Source organism: Alexandromys fortis, unplaced genomic scaffold (genome assembly GCF_014885135.2).
Source record: "Alexandromys fortis isolate MF-2015 unplaced genomic scaffold, M_Fortis_MF-2015_v1.1 scaffold_235, whole genome shotgun sequence".
NCBI lineage: Eukaryota > Metazoa > Chordata > Mammalia > Rodentia > Cricetidae > Alexandromys > Alexandromys fortis.
In genome coordinates, this window is record NW_026068114.1 from 538733 (window position 1) to 549912 (window position 11180).

The 11180-nt window shown below is 48.0% G+C and overlaps 1 pseudogene; it reads right to left on the reverse strand.

Moving 5' to 3' along the window:
* Positions 1 to 7302: 7302 nt before the first annotated feature.
* Positions 7303 to 9171, reverse strand: LOC126490113 (rac GTPase-activating protein 1-like; annotated as a pseudogene).
* Between the last annotated feature and the right edge of the window lie 2009 nt (positions 9172 to 11180).

The following is an 11180-nucleotide window of genomic DNA, read 5'->3' on the forward strand; positions in this document are numbered from 1 at the left end:
GTCATAGGAAAGAAAGAAGAGTGAATTCCATGTGGGGAACATGGCTAACCAACAGGAAGGCAAGGTGGATGACAGTCAAAGCTGCCCAGCTGGTTCATCTGTGGCTGTGAAACTGCATTTAGAATATTTAGGGGATGTTGGTCTAGCCTAGAAATGTGAGCCTGCTTATCTAACCTGTGAGTCCTTGCTGTGGAGGTCCTGTGGGTATATGGTGGACTCAAGGCTTAACATTCCTTGAGGGTCGTATAGAAAGACATGTAAATTCAAGAGGGAGAATGGCCATTTTCCCCTCAGATCATTTAATTCATCTTGCCCAGCAATCCTGGAACACCATCCGGCAAGGAGAGTGAGAGTCTTTTCCTTCCAAGACATTTCTTCTGGCAAAGAGTTGAGGACTCTAAACATGGCCGGTGATCTCCTGGGCCTTTGTTTGAGAGGAAACAGAGTCCTTCCTGAATAATGGGACAAACACATCCATCTGTCAGGTCCATCCCCAAAACATCTCTACTTTCCAAGTCTGGGGGGGGGGAGATTTGTAGGCCAGAGACAGCAGAAAGGGTCAATCTTGAGTCTCGGCCTTCTGGGATAGACACGAGCTTCAAAAAGTACATGATTACTCATATTTCAGTCTGTCTCCATGAAAGTCAAACATTTTATTTTTATTCTAAGTACTTTGGTAGATAAAGGACTCCCCGCCGCCCTAATCTGTTCCTACAAAGATAGCAAAAGATCATGTAAAAATATATTCCAACTGACGGCAATTCTTCAAGGGAGGAAAATGGATTCAGAGCTTTATAAACAGCCTGTTACAGGAATAACAAACGTCGGGTCACGCTTCTGAAGTTTATAATTGCCAGGTCAAAAATTTCGGGAAATTTTCCTGAGTGTTGTGCCGGCTGCCAATGCTTTCTTGCAGCTTTGGTTTATCTCAACACATATTGACTGAGCCTTTAGGGTCCAGGGCAATATGGAAAAGGAGCTCCACCTGGACTCCAAAAGTGGGGTCAACCCAGAGTTCTTTAAACTGCCTGTTCGTCAATGTCTTTTTTTTTTTTTCTGTCAAATAAAGATCAGACCTAACCAGCAAGGATTATTAGAGGATCAACACGGTAATTTCATGGGCTCAATAAATGGCATTCCCATTCCCTGCCCAAGTTAGGAAGAAGAGAGAAGGACAGGCAAAGCAGCCAGGCAGAAGGAGGTCAGTATGTTATATTACCTCGCTTACCGATGGGACGAAGTTCAAAGGCCTGGCGTAGGACATGCAGCAACATTGGGCTTTGTTCTTCTCAGCCCCGTTGCGATGCTGCATATGGATGTGCTCTTGCCCAATGCCGAGTAAGGCAGAGCTTGCTTCCTACTCACGGGAAGCTCCCGGGGCGAAGGAGCAGGGACCAGACTGAATTTCACTTGCCTTGTGTCTTGTGGGTCATGGCTACTGTTGTTTCATGGGCCCCCTCTTCCATAAAGTCATGTGAATTAGGTAAATGTTATTAATATATATTTAAACATTTTCTTTGATTTAAAGGTCTTTTCTATAGATTTTTAAATAAACTGAAGCATTTTCTGTGCGCTGTATAAAGCAAGCATCGGGGACTCTGGCTACTGCGCCTGATGGATATAGTGTCCCTTGTGTCCAGTCTTGTTCCCAGCATCCCCACCTAGAAAATTTTCTCCTCCTGCTCTGGAGTGACCCCACATATGGAAGTAGATGTTGCCCCAGATGGAGACGTGAGTTCAGGGGACAGGTTACTCCCCATTCCCCACAAAACAGGAAAGTTCTAGAGAGAATTGTGTGATAATAGCCTAGATAGAATAAACGCCGAGGTGAGCTAATTACAACCCAAAGCAAGAGGGAAATCAACTCGAAATTGAAGAGCAGGTCCCACGCTGAACGGATGCCCGGAAGCAATTCCTTGAGGTCCTGATATTTCAACTCTGTCTTGCAGGATAAAAGATTTTTGCTAGATAAGGATTTGATCAAGGTAGAACGGGGCGAAATGAAAGGGACATTCCAGACCCCTGGAAACACGTAAGGCATTCTGGGAGTGGAGGAATTCAAAACCATCCACCTGTCCCAACTCCCTGACTGCTCTGTTGGCATCGCATATCAGAGGCAGAAGGGAGGAAAGTCTTCATTTGATCAGTGCACACCCTTCACTGGGTGCTTAACGCACAGCTCGCTTATTCTCTCTTCCAGTATTTAGAGGTGGATTGGTAACTCTCCTTCTTCTAGACAAAGAAGTTGAGACCTTGAAATTTTCAGTGCCTTGCTCCAGCACCTCCTGGGTATCAGCAAGAGGCCAGCAGCCAGAACCCAGGCTCCCAACTGCCTTCCCAGAGCCCTGTCCACGCCTTCCTCCAAGACTTCAAAGGGTTGTTCTGAGAGCTGTACAAAAAGGAATTCTTACAATTATATTTTAGGAAGAATGTTTTTCCAGAGATTCATTTCTGACATTCCATTCCCCAGACTCTCAGGCTCCGGGATGCTTTTCCGTTCCTCACCTGCTCATTGTCTGCTCAGGGCCTTCATCTGCTGGCACAGCTCTTTTCTGACCTCTGCGTCAAGATTCCTGCTATCCTGAGGGCTCTGCTTATCGGTCCCCTGATGGGGCTGTTGCAGGCTCCCAGCACTGAGCAGGCTCTGTCTGCTTGTCCTGAGACCATGCTGGGCTTGTAGGAGCTGACAGTTACGTGCCCAACATGTAATGTGCCCTTGTACAGGGCTTAACATCTCATGCCCACTCTTTTATCTGATCAACACACCCCGGGCATAGGCATCATTAAAACTAGACAAGAATGCTGCGACTCAGAAATACCAACTAATTTTCAGAAGATGACACAGTTCCCATTGGCAGTCTGAGGCAAGATTCAGTTTCCCCATCTCACCCCAAACTCGCCCTGAACTAGTGACGGGTTCTAGCAGAGCCTCCAGCTTCCTTCCCACCAGATGCCATTGGGAGAAACGACCTCTCTGCTTTTGTTCAATTACTTGCAGTCTCTCAAACTACTTTTAGTATTTGGGTTCTCTGTTGTTCTGCCAGTGATGTTTTTTATTTTTTTAGAAAAAGAAAAGAAAGGAATGTCTCAATGTGGTCTGGAGCTCCAGCCTATACAGCTTCCAGACTTGGGATCCTTCTGTCCGGGTCTCTCAAGGGCAGGGAGGACAGGTGTGTGATGCTATGCTTGGCTTCGAGTCATTCTTTTGCAGGTGTTTTTTTTTTCTCTTTCATCTAGCTTCATCCAGCTCGCTCGCTCTCTCTCTCTCTCTCTCTCTCTCTCTCTCTCTCTCCCTCTCTCTCCCTCTCTCCCTCTCTCTCCCTCTCACCAAAGGGTAATTCTGGAAACCTTGCCTTGAGGAAGCATCCATGCTCTCTGTCTCTTTAGAATTCCTTCATCCACACCAACACGCCATCCTGGGTCCCTTCCCTTTTGATATTAGATTATTACCCCCTGCAATACCACGTAGCTTTGCCTTGAATTCCAGCTCCGTGGCTGGACAGCGGGGTGAGTTTGGGCAGGTGCTCCAGACTCTCTGCTTCTGTGCTGATTCTCCCAGCATCAGCCTTGTAGGGGTGCTTTGAGAAGAAAGCACACACTCGCAGCACTTCAGCTGTGCCTGGTGGAGAATACACACGCCGTAAATATCAGTGGGTTTTATTGTCACACTTTCCCAGGGCTGGGCCAAGGGAATGTTCTCCCCCTGAAACTTGGCTCCTGAGCAGAGCGCCTAGAAGACAGGAGTCTGTCTGAATGGATTCATTTGGCCCTACAGAAATGGTCTGTTGGTCTCTGCTCGCTGATCCGGGGCAGTCCTTCTTCCTTCCTCAATCTGGAGTTTCAGCTATTTTTTTGAAAGAAAATCTGTACCCCTCTTTTCACAAACTTCCCCACCTTCTCGCTCCTCCCCCTCCTCCCTCTCTCATCTTCCCTTTTCAGCTTAGTCAGCCTTGGCTTCTGAACTTGCTGCCAAGGAACATTTACTAAGTCAACACCCCCCGAAAGTGGCCCCTCAGACTCGGGTTAAGTGCTTCATAAAACAGCCTCCTCTTGTGAATTGATAAACTGCTTTCCATTCCTTCCTTGTCTCGGGCCCAGATTTCTATCTCCACCGGGCCCCATAACCAGAGCACTTGGGCCTGGTACCTGGCTCTATCACCTACTTGCCTGGTGCCCGAGATGAGCTGTTTAGCCACAGTGCCTCAGTTTCCCCATCTGTCAAATATGATAATAATACTAACGGGCTTATGGGAGCTGTGGGAGACTGAATGCCGGAATCCTCTTGGGGTACTTCAAGTGGTGCTGGAGAAGAGCGGGGTGTCTGCTCATTCAGATCTGGTACAATCCTTTGGAGCAGCTCAGAATAAATCAAATTCGCTATTTAAGAGCCAAATTCATGTTATTCCCTCAGAACATGCCCTCTGCCCTGCTTCTCCCCCAGCCACCTGCAGACCTCTCCCCTGTCAGGCCAATCTCCTTAGAGTCTCCATTGGCCAAACTAGAAAGATCTAAGGTTTAAAAAAAATCATCATCTTCCTGCCTCATTTTACCCACACTAAAATACCAGCATTTTTTTTAAGGTCTTGTCTTTAAAGTCCACCCACGTCCTCTGGTCCCTAGGTCACCTATGGGTGACCCTAGACACTACCTATCTGAGAGTGGAGCCTGGAGGCAGGAGGCACTTGAAGGTAAAGAGACACCCTAGGACACCAGCCCCCAGCCCCACCCTGACCTGTGGAACAGCTGGCAAGTTCCTGTTCTTTGCTCGTCCTTCCCCAGATGTGACCAACTCTGTGCTGGGCTGTTTCTGATTGTTGGTATGCCACTAAGAAGCCTGAATGGTCCCCAAGGTGTGGAGAACAACAACCCGATGGATGTTCATCTCACTTACTTGGCTCCTGGTAGTTAGAATACATTAGTTAATTCCGCATTGTAACAGATCTGTCATAGGCAGAAGAGTCCCTCCTCCCCAAACCAAAAGGGCACTGTTCTTAAAATGAGGACATTAAAACTCGGAGCTAAGGAACTTGCCCAAGATCATACAGGCACCTAACAACACAGCTTGCATTTCGGTCCTCGGCTCTTAATTGCACGCTTTGTCCAAAGGCTCAGGGGCTTCAATACTGTTTCTGAAGTGGCTCCCCATTACAGCAGTCGCTGACACCCTAAGGGCCTACAGACTTTCTATTTCTAAGCTAGGGAACTTTGGATGTAGAGTCACAGCTTAATACTTGGTAAGACCTTGGTGTTTCTGGGTGAGAAAGAAAATGGACAGGAGAAACAAAAGAGCCCTGTCTCGGGCAAGTCAAGTTGCATCATTTTTCTGTCTTCCCACTGGCAAGCCCACAGGAGCTTCTGCCCAAGTCTTTCTCTTGGGATCTCTTGTCTTAACGTGTTTCTATTGCCATGATATAACATCATGGCCAAGATCAACTTGGGGAGGAAAGGGTTTATTTGACTGACATGTTCTGGTCACAGTCCATCATGAAGGGAAGTCAAGGAAGAACTCAAAGCAGGAACCTAGAGGCAGGAACTGAAGCAGAGGCTGTGGGGGATGCTGCTTACTGGCTTGCTCCCATGGTTTGCTAATCCTGCTTTCTTATACAAGCCAGGACCACCTGCTTAGGTGTAGCACCATCAAACATGAGCCCTCCCATTACCAGACATTAATCAAGAAAATGCTCCCAGGCCGGGTGGTGGTGGCGCACGCCTTTAATCCCAGCACTCGGGAGGCAGAGGCAGGCAGATCTCTGTGAGTTCGAGACCAGCCTGGTCTACAGAGCTAGTTCCAGGACAGGCTCCAAAACCACAGAGAAACCCTGTCTCGAAAAACCAAAAAAAAAAAAAAAAAAAAAAAAAAAAAAAAAAAAAAAAAAAAAAAAAAAAAAAAGAAAGAAAGAAAGAAAGAAAGAAAGAAAGAAAGAAAGAAAATGCTCCCAAAGACTTGTCTATAAGCCAAGCTTATGGAGGCGATTCCATCATTAACACTCCCTCTTCCCAAAGACCTCTAGCTTGTGTCAAGTTGATAAAACCAACCAACAAAAACCAGCCAGAACATCTTTCGAGAGATTGTAAGAAAAACAAACTTTTGACTTTACCAGTAGTGAGACATGCAACTGGCAGACAGCAACCATCATGGAGTACAGCTGTAGGAGAGTGAGCACTGTGGGTGCTTGGGACCAGGAGCCTCGAAAAAAGCATATGACCATGGTGACAGTGTGGACTTTGAGTGGCTCGTGAGCTGTTGCAGATTATCGGTGGAGGAAATGAAAGCTCTGGATTCGTCTGGGTGGTGAGGGCTTTGAGGTACCCAGAGGAAGCGTTCATGAACCAGCCAGGAGCTAGCTGGAGAAATTCAAGTGATGAAATTGCTTTTCAGTTGATGAGAGCAGGAACTGGTGGAGCGCTCCGGATGTGCAGCTGAAGCACGCATGGAATCGAGTGGATGGATGGAGAGACCGAATCGGGGCAGCGAGCTTAGGCGCATGCGCAAAGCTGGGACAGCCGATTCCGCTGATTTGAGAGAGCCTCGTGGACGACACATCTGGCTGGCAGCTTTCAGCCAAGCGGGGAACAAAATTTAGCTCTGGCTTTTTTCAACCAAGTGGCAATTCTTTTCATCCAGTGGCAATTCTGGGAACAATAGACTGCCAGCCATTGGTGAATCCGGCTTCATTTTATCAGATACCAGCTTAGACAAGGCTGGTGAGTCACGGGACTAGGATGCTTCTTTGGTGAAGAATGTAGAAATGAAGAAGTGAGAGACGAGGCATTGCAAAAACTGACAGTTCATTGATGGCCCTCCTGGGCCTGCGAAGAAAACCTGTTCCATGGCTCTAGAGTAGACCAGGTAAAAGAATCAATCGCTGCACAAACTACAGTGGCTGTTCCCAGTGATGGCAGGCCATTGAAGCTTTGTCTGTGATTGAGACCTTGCTATCTTGGACCAGGAGTAGAAGGAAATCAGGTCCCTTATAAGCTGTCGATAGTGACTCCACTCTGAACGGCAGACTACTAGAGCCCAAAACTGAGACAGACAGACAATTCACCTCAGAATAACAGAGGCATGTGCCTGTATGATTTCCTTCAATGACAGTTATTAACCCCGAATCTTGTTCTATATGGAAGGCAGATAAAATTTGGCAAGCTGTCTCCAAAGTGTCAAATTGTCATTTGGTCTTTCAAGAAGGTCAGACTGTGACCTCTTCCTGCATTTCTCCCCTGGTGGGGACAGGTGTCCAGGCTGGAGAGAGAGTGTCGGTGGATGTTGTGTCCCAGAGCAAACAGGTGTGTTTCCTGCAATCAGTAAACCCCAGGGACACTAGGAGAAATGGCTTTACTTGAGGTATGGAGCAGGGAAAATGTGCCTTGTTGACCTAAGTTGGTGGCAGACTTGCTTTTGTCCCCAAACCTGTTAGTGCTCTTGGAAAGATTATACAATCACGGTGACAGGGTGTGAGACAAGTTGGCATTCAGGAGTGGTCACAGCCCTGGTCAGCTCACGTTAGCCTCCTTTCCATGATGTTGAGCTCCCGTCGTCACTGCCGGGTGCAGATGCTCTTTTCCGCCATCATGAACTGATTCCAGGATTCCAGGGGCAGAGAAAGCAGAGGCTCCACCACCTCGAGTTGACACTTGATGTCCTGGAACACTGTCACTGGGTCTGGACTAGGCATAGCAGGGGCAACTATTGTAGGGCCAAAGACTTGAGCTGGATTGGCAACATCCATCTTAGTGTTCAGACTCTGAGCCACTCTCTGCAAGGGAATCCTGAGGAAGGCCAGTGTGTCTCTGTTGGCCCAGGGCAGTTCACTGCCAGCCCGGTACGTGGCCTCTGGGCTGTTGTCTTTGTGCTGCTGCCTCCGCTGCTTAGTGAAAAGGTCAGAAGGGGTTCTTTGAGGTTTTGAAGGAAGTCTTTCGGGAGGCTACAGATGTCATGGGTCATCCACTTTGCTGAGGAGGGGTACAGTTTTCACAATGAGGAATTTCTCTCTCAGCTGTTTTACTATACGGCCACGGCCAGGGATCCTGAATATGCCAGCCTCAGTCAGACCTCTCAGCCCAGTCTCAGCCACACAGCTGAGAGCTGTAGCAGGGACTGTAGGAGAAATCTGGGGCTAAGTCCACCGACACCGACACTCCCTCTCTGGTCTTGACAAGTGTTCCCACCAGGGGAGAAAGGCAGGCAAGAGGACACAGTCCTGACTTTCTTGAAAGACAAATGACAATCTCGATGCTTTAGAGACAGCTTGCCAAACTTTATCCACCTTCCACATGGAACGAAAGAACCTCACTGTCCAAGTAGGGAAAAACGGAGTTGCCCAGCCCCAAACTCTTGCAGTGAAGCTGAAGTCATGGTATACTGGCTGTGATCCAGGATAGGCCAACGGAGAACTCTCCTGGAGATCCCTAGAGACTGTAGGAAGGTCCTGTCTCAACCTTTTTATTTGCCCCCCCTACAAGGAGATTTATGACTCACAAAGCTCTTAACAATGTGCCCCAAACTCTCCTTTCCCTGTGAGTCCCGCTCCCATATACCTGTGGGTCCGTCTGTGCAGAAATACTCTCCAGTCTTCAGGCTTTTGCTCATGCTGTCCCCCGAGCTTAGCTATTGCGCCCCCATTTCTGCCCCAGCAGCTTGTCCTCATCCTTCAAGGGACACCAAGACGTCATCTTTTCTGCGGGGCCTGTCCTGGAACTTCCTGACTTGTTCCTTCCTCAGTTCCTACAGATTCTGATCTTGCCTTGCTACAGCAATGATCACACTGCCATGCTGTTCACTGCGAGGTTAAGGCACACACCCCGAAACCACACTGCCTGGACTCAGATCCCAGCTATACCACTGGCCAGCTGTGTGCCCTTGGCCAAGGTTTCTCTTCCCAGCTTCCAGTTACATAAAACAGGGCTGTGAATATTTACCTCCCAAGGTCTTAAAAGGGTTCAGTGGACCAGTGTGTGTCAAGTACTTAGACCACTGCCTGGCACATAGTCATTCTTACTACAACCTTTATTTGTTTGCCATTAACTTTTGTGGTCTTTACCTGAGTCCATCTGGGCATCAACCACCATGGTCAGGCCAATGGTCACCCCCGTCAATAAGCTGGACCTGGAGGTGTATGAGGGTTCCCACAGCCCCTTGTGTATAGACCCAGTGAACAGACGCAGACACATGGCTCTTGAGTTCTAGTCTATGCTCCCCTGAGCTCACGGCTTGGCACTGATGTCTTTACAGTCCCCAGCAGCGTGAACTGCTCGGTCCTCACAACCCAGACCAAAGATACGACAGTGCTCTCATAGATATCTTGCGGATTTCAAACCAAGACAGGGTTTCTTATTCTAACTAGTTATCCAGCTGGTCTTATGGGGCGATCACTGATGACATCATTGGAGAAGTCTGAGCAGAATGCTGAAGACACCACTAGGCTTGGGGCTTCTAGTTCAGATGCCATGCCCGAGTCAGTAGTATATCTACTTCACAGAACAACACCAAACCCCATGGGCATTTAAAACAAAGAGCTGGCTAACCAAATCCACATATAAGGCAACAGATCAACAAACTAGGTGGGGCCTAGTGGCACAGGTTGGTAATTCTGGCCACTTAGAAGGCTGAGTCAAGAGGATCACAAGTTTGAGATCTACCAGAGCTACAAAATAAGTTCAAGGCCAGATTGGGCAATTTAAGGAAATCCCATCTCAAACTAAAGAGTTTTTCCTTTAATAATAATAATAAAAAAAAAGGCGGGGGTGGTGGTGTCAGAGCATGATAGAGTTCAGTGCTTGGAGGTAGAGCCCTTGCCTAGCACACGGAAGTCCCTGGGGTACATCAGTACTCAGACAAACAAACAACAGATCAGTTATGTGCCCTCAGACAAGGTTTCCTGCCTAGGCTACAGAACAAGTTCAAGACCAGATTGGGCAACTTAATGAAAGTTAAGTGGGCCACGTGTTACTGTTAGCTTGAACACACCTGGTACACACCACAGGGTGAGGGTTGGAGTGGCTGGCTGACTCCACCTGACTCAGCCTGAGTTTTCTCTGCTGCCCTCTGATTGACACATGGCTGTGGATCTTGGCTCGTTTGTGTTCTCCTCCCCCCTGTATCCTCATGGACTTAATCCTGTGCTACTATCTGGAACAATAGTAGCCTGGAAACATCCTTTACACATCCCCAGAGCAAGAGCAAATGCAGTTGGGTACCTAAGATGAACCTGGACTTTTTCCAAGATTTGGCTTGGTATCGAGATACCTGATAACTCAGAAGCACAGACACATGGGCTGTTAGGACTGCAATGAGCGGTCCATGGAATTTAACCCCTAGCTATCCCTTTTACCAAGACAGAAACTAGAGGCCAAAGGGTAACTATCAAGGCTGCTTGACTGTATGTCAATTAGACCCTGAGCTCTGCTCTCCTCAGGTCTCTCCTGGTTTGTGCATTTCCTCCTGGCCTCTCACTGCCCCGCCGACCATGGTCTCTCATACATGGCCTTGCCATCAAGTGACAAGCTGGGTCTTAGCCCCAGGGAATTGTGGGAGTCCACAGAAACCAAGCAGGACTGGGAGCAAGCTGCACAGTGTTAGCAGGCTCAATGGCAAGGCTGAGCTTTTCAAACTGTTAGCTCCTCCGGATTTAAACTTCCACCTCTGCTCACCCAGAGGCACCCCCACCGCCAGCCACGTGAAGCGCTTTCCCAGGGTCTGCCAAGGCCGCCCTTATCTCTCGCAGAAGTTCACCTCTCACCCAGCCTACTTCCTTTCGCGTCTTGTACAGTTGATGGGGAAGGGGTTTGTTGAATGGGGGAAGCTAACATTTTTGTTTTGTTTTGAATAGTTTTGTTCAGCGTCTCTGCTTTTTCCCACAAGCTATTTCAAGGCTTTGAAAGGAGGGCTCACAGCCTGTGGACTAACTTACTTGGGCCAGAGAGAGAAGTGATAGAAAATCAGAAGTCACTGCCTGTCTCCAAAATGGTTTAGTTTGCTAACAGAAAACTGAAATATTAAAAAAGGCGGCTGAATGAATTCTGATAAATCTGCAGACATGAAGCTATGTCACCCAAGGGCTTGGCAAAGGATGGATGTGATGTATTTCCTGTGTTCATCTTTGGATGCTGGCTTTCTAGTGGAGTGGTAATGTCCTTGTAGACAGAAGAGGCACAGACATGTTTTACTGTCTTTGGACGCT